Source organism: Peromyscus eremicus, chromosome 10 (genome assembly GCF_949786415.1).
Source record: "Peromyscus eremicus chromosome 10, PerEre_H2_v1, whole genome shotgun sequence".
Taxonomy (NCBI): Eukaryota; Metazoa; Chordata; class Mammalia; order Rodentia; family Cricetidae; genus Peromyscus; species Peromyscus eremicus.
The window spans coordinates 73,837,097-73,843,274 of NC_081426.1; positions in this window are offsets into that span (position 1 = coordinate 73,837,097).

Below are 6,178 nucleotides of genomic sequence, written 5' to 3' on the forward strand. Positions count from 1 at the left end.
AAGCTGTGGAGTTGGTAAGGTAAGGTTAGCTGTGACTTTCCCTATTTCCCTGGATTCTCAGGTTTTCACCCCTATATCTGACATCGTATTTTTTTTAATTTAATACCACCATTTAGAAATTTATCTACAATTGGCACCCAACATGGGGCACCATTTGTAGTTGGAAGTTTTTCAGTGTCCCGGCTGGCTGGTGGTCAGGACAAATCTCTCCCACTTGCATCCCCCAAGTAAACACACAAAGACTTATATTAATTATAACTGCTTGACCATTAGCTCAGGCTTATTACCGACTAGTTCTCACACTTAAATTAATCCATAATTCTTATTTATGTTTAGCCATGTGGATTGGGACCTTTTCTCAGTTCTGCCTTATGATCTTGCTTCCTCTGTGTCTGGCTGACAACTCCTGACTCAGCCTTCCTCTTCCCAGAATTCTCCTCATCTGCTTACCCTGCCTATACTTCCTGCCTGGCTACTGGCCAATCAGCATTTTATTTATCAACCAATCAGAGCAAGACATATTCACAGCATATAGAATGATATCCCACAGCAGGAACCTTTAATGTTGATATGTACTGAAAAAAACTAAATCCAATTGAAAAAGAATGTAAAGTTCAAGAGCAAGGACTATTAAGTCAGTAATAACTCACCCTGTTATCAGCATAATAGAATTCTTTTTATTTATTTTAATTAAAATTATTTTTTATACAAAATAATGTGACCATGATTTCTCCTCCACAAACTCCTCCCAGATTTTCCCACCCTACTTTACCTAAATTTATTTTCTTTCTTTCTCCTTTTTATAAAATAAAAGATAAAAACAAATACAAATAAAACACAAAAATAAAAATCAAAACCAACAAGTTAAAGACCAAAAAGACAAAAACAAATGCCCAACCAAAACAAAATGAAACAAAAAGTCCATCAAAGGTAAAAAAAGTGGCGTTTGTTTCTGTTGGCCAACTACTAGGCCTGAGGCCTGCCCTGGAGTGTGGTGAATATACCCAGTGACATTCCTTTGGAGAAAACTGATTTTTCCCTTTCCAGCAGGTATCAATGATAAAATACCACTTTGTCCTAAGTGGCAGGTTTTCATCTAAGCCATCACCTCAATCCTCTGAGATCTGTGTGGAAGAGGGGGTGGAAAAATTATAACAGTCAGAGGTGATGGATGATTCCAGAGAAACAAGGTCTTCCAGATATAACAGGACCTATGCTTATAGAATTCACAGAATGTGGCAGCATGCACAAGACCCACAAAGGTTCAAGCTAGAAAGTGTCTCAGTACAGAGAGGGAGCAGTGGCATGCAGGGTTTTGTCTCTAACAATGAATTATTATACTCACCATGGATAATTTTAAGCGTTATTCTTCTCCGGTTTAAACAGAAGTCAATATAAAGTGATTCAGTAATAAACTCACCAGAAGTAAAGAGAGCAATGTCAAGGGTTTTTTAATAGTGTTAAAAAAAAAGAGGGAGAACAAGGAATAGGAGACCATGGTAAATGAAAACCACACGAGAATAGGAACAAGCAAAGTGCTAGAGAGGCCCACAGAAATCCACAAAGATACCCCCACAACAGACTGCTGGCAATGGTCAAGAGACAGCCCGAACTGACCTACTCTGGTGATGGGATGGCCAAACACCCTAATTGTCAGGCTAGAAACCTCATCCAACTACTGAGGGATCTGGATGCAGAGATCCATGGCTAGGCCCCGGGTAGATCTCTGGGAGTCCAATTAGCAAGAATGAGGAGGGTTTATATGAGTGAGAATTGTTGAGACCAAGGTTGGATAAAGCACAGGGACAAATAGCCAAATGAACGGAAACACATGAAATATGAACCAATGGCTGAGGGGTCCCCAACTGGATCAGGCCCTCTGAATGGGTGAGACAGTTGATTGGCCTGATCTGTTTGGGAGGTATCCAGGCAGTGGGACCGGGTCCTGTGCTCATTGCATGAGTGGGCTGTTTGAAACCTGGGGCCTATGCAGAGTCGCTTGGCTCGGCCTGGGAGGAGACTGGACCTACCTGGACTGAGTCTACCAGGTTGATCTCAGTCTGTGGGGAAGGCTTTGCCCTGGAGGAGATGGGAATGTGGGGCGTGCTGTGGGGGGGAAGGGAAGGGTGGCGGGAGGGGAGAGAACAAGGGAATCCATGGCTGATATGTAGAATTGAATTGTATTGCAAAAAAAAAAAAAAAAAAAAAAAAAAAGCAAACATTTTTGCTCAATAATAAGATTCATCCCCACTAGGATTTCAACTACACGAGTAAGGCAAAGATGGGATAACAGAGGTACATTCGGTCAGTAAAATGCAGTGGGGAAGGATAAAGTATCATATTCCCAGTTCAAGAAATGAAGTGGTAGGAATTCTGGAGAAAATTTTGGATAAAGCTATGAAGATGCTATCAGCTAAGTGAAATTAGTACTTTCCAATTCAAAGCCAAGACTCTGAAATTAATAGTTTGAGATTTACTATATGGTGAAAATTAAGCAAGCATAGAAAGAATCGGACTATTTGAGCCTAGAAGAATGAAAATAAATAACCCTATGGCATATGAAGTTTCTTTAGATGTAGTTGTTTAATTACAACTCATCATTCTGGTGCCTTCTTTTTTTTTTTTTTAGATTTATTTATTTATTATGTATACAGTGTTCTGCCTGCATATATGCCTGCAGGCCAGAAGAGGGCATCAGATCTCATTATGGATGGTTGAGAGCCACCATGTGGTTGGGAATTGAACTCAGGACCTCTGGAAGAGCAGCCAGTACTCTTAACTGCTGAACCATCTCTCCAGCCCTCTGGTGCCTTCTTATAATACAAAAATTAATGATTTTCTTTCTTTCTTGTGAGAGTAAACTGGATTGGTAAATTTAAAAATTTGTTTTTCAGCCTAGCTTCATGTCAAATGTTTTTTTTCCCCCCCAAATGTTAATAGTAGATGTTAGAAAACTGAGAAGGTAGGGTATAATTGTTTTGGAGAAACAGGGAAAGTATCATTCTGCATAGAAGTCACTCTGCTGTGTGTGTCTGTGAGAGTTTGCACACAAAACTGTCTCAAATGAAATAAGATGGATTTGATCATTTATTAATACAGCCATAAATTTCTGCCTCAACAGGGTTAGTAGACGATAGGGAATACCTTCACTCTTAAGCTAATCAATCGGCTCTGCTAAGAGTTTAGCTATAGTCAGCTACAGTTGAAAGCCTGGGGTTTCAGCCTGTCAATTATTATATCTTCAAAACTGAACTGCTTTTAAAAAATGGGAAATCACACTAACTGGTTTCATATCATATCTGTGATGACTGAACTTGATGAAGGCTGCTTTCTTCACAAAAGTGGAAAGGAGCAGATAAAAAATGCAACAAATTTAATTTTTACCTTATTGCTTAGTGTGTGGAATATGGCTACTATGAAGTAATCAAAGTTTATTTAAGAGTGAAAAAAGAACCATCATATATTTTGGTCATTACTCATCTATCTTGTGAATAATTAACATATAGCATAAACATTGCCGTTTATCTCTAGCTATCTATCTATTTATCTATGTATCTATCTATATATCTATCTGTCTACCTACCTACCTACCTACCTATCTATATAATGTATGTAACAACAGTAATGGCAAAAGAGACCATGGATTTGAAAGAGAGCAAGGAGGGGTATATGGCAGTGTTTACAGGGAAGGAACAGAAGGGGAAAGGATGAAATTATGTTATAATCTCCATAAAAAGGAGTAATTAAAAATACTTGAGGTAGTTAATAAAGTTTTCTTCACTCATGTGTTTTAGTATTAAATATTTTTGTTTATTTTTGTTTTGAGATAGAGTGTCACTCTGTTGCCCAGACTGGCCTCTCACTCATAGCTCTCCTTTTTCCTAAGCTTTCCAAGAGCTTGTTTTACAGGTGTGTGTGTGGTGACATTTTATTTGTGATGAAATGTGGTGATATTTGTATGTTAATAAATAAAGTTTGCCTGAGAGCAGAGGAAATAGCAAGCCATTTTAAGTAAACACAAAAATCAGGCAGTGATAGCACATGCCCTTAATCTGATCACTTGGCAGGCAGGGTCTGAGTGTTCAAGGTCACACTAAGAAACAGAGCCAATTGTGGTGACACATGCCTTTAATCCCAGTACCAGACATAGAGACCTGGAGGTCTGCACAGACAGGCAGTAACAAGGAAGTGAGGTAGCTGGGATAAGAGCCAATGAGAGGGCAGAACAGCAAGGCAATAAAAGCCTGGGTAGACATGGGAAGTCATGGCATTTTGGAAGCTACAGAGCTGGTGAGGTAAGGTGGTTGATGGCTCTCACTATTTCCCTGATGTCTGAGGCTTTCACCCCTATATTTGGCCCTGTGTGTTTTATTTAATAAGACCATTTAGAAATTCGTCTACAAGTGTGAGCTGGCATGCCTAACTGTTTTCTTAGAGACCAAAGTTTTCCTGTGTCCCATAGTCTTTTGGTCCCAAATAAACACACAGAGGCTTATATTAATTACAAGCTGTTTGGTCTATGGCCCAGGCTTATTACAACTAGCTCATTCAGCTTAAATCAACTTATTTCTATTAATCTGTGTATTGCCATGTGTAGCTTGAGTTTTCCTGCCTGGCCCACAGTCAGGACAAGACTCTATCACCTGCCAGTCCCACAGCCTCAGACCCGACCAAGTAAACACAGAGACTTAAATTGGTTACAAACTGTATGGCCGTGGCAGGCTTCTTCCTAACTGTTCTTACAGCTTAAATTAATCCATTTCTATAAATCTATACCTTGCCACATGGCTCGTGGCTTACCGGCATCTTCATATGCTGTTTCTCATCATGGCGGCTGGCAGTGTCTCTCTGACTCAGCCTTCTACTTCCCAGCTTTATTCTCCTCCTTGTCCCGCCTACACTTCCTGCCTAGCCAATGGCCAATCAGTGTTTTATTTATTGACTAATTAGCAACACATTTGCCATACAGAACATCCCACAGCACTCCCCCCCCTTTTTTTTTTCAAAAAGGAAGGTTTTAACTTTAACAAAGTAAAATTACATATAATTTGGGAATTTGGGCGTAGCTTCTCTTACTACTTCCTGCTGGAGCGGGGCGCTGTATCTTATGGGGACACAAAGAAATTTTAGGATTATGGAATAGTCCATGAGGCTGTATTGTTTGAGACAGTTGCCTTGAAACCGTTCTGGATGTTGTATCATCTGGGCCATGGTGTCATCGGAGACCTTTCAGGGGGTCTTGGCTGATCAAACCTGATGTATCTTAATCTGGAACAAATCCATAGCCTTTGGCTTTCTGTGGGAACAAAAGCAGAGACTCTTTTCCAAAGCAACATAACCTTATATCCAAATTTTGAAGTCAAGATATCTTTAAAATATACATATTGGCATAACTCAACAGCTTTTATAATCAAATGTTTTTCTGCAGTTAAAAATCCCAAAGACAACACAATCCAGATTCTCTGTGTAATATTCATCTTTACGTGGCTTATTTTCTATATTAATTTTACTGTCTCTTTAAAGACTTTATTTTTTTAAACTATGTATTTGTTTATATAACTGTATATATCACCTTTTTTGTCTCTTTCAAGCCTACGTATATTTTACACATTGTAAACTATTACATCTGAATCTGTCTTATTGTGAATCTATTGCTTTAAACTGCAGCAGCTGTGGCTGCTGGCTCCACCCACCTCAGCTTCCCAACATGGCTGGTACATTTACCACCAGCTCTGGGAGCTATCGTGGGTCTCTATGCTTTTATCCAAGCAGTGTGTAGCCCAAAAACCTCTTTTTTTGTTTTGTATTAGCAAAGGCTAAATCTACCACGCAGCTTAATGTGCCTCTTGCAGAGGCCTCATTCCTGCCATACTGCAGGTCGATCACGCAGGTAGGAACCCACAAGTGCTCAAACCAGGAGCTGCTGCTCATTTGAGAGAGACAATTAGGAAGCTGTTTTTAGCTCCGTTTTAGAATCTTTTTTCTCAGTTTTTAGGTGGAGACTCTTGCACCACATTGGATGCCATGTGTAGCTTGAGTTTTCCTGCCTGGCTTACAGTCATGACAAATCTCTATCACCTGCCAGTCCCACAGCCTCAGACCCGACCAAGTAAACACAGAGACTTAAATTGGTTACAAACTGTATGGCCGTGGCAGGCTTCTTCCTAACTGTTCTTAC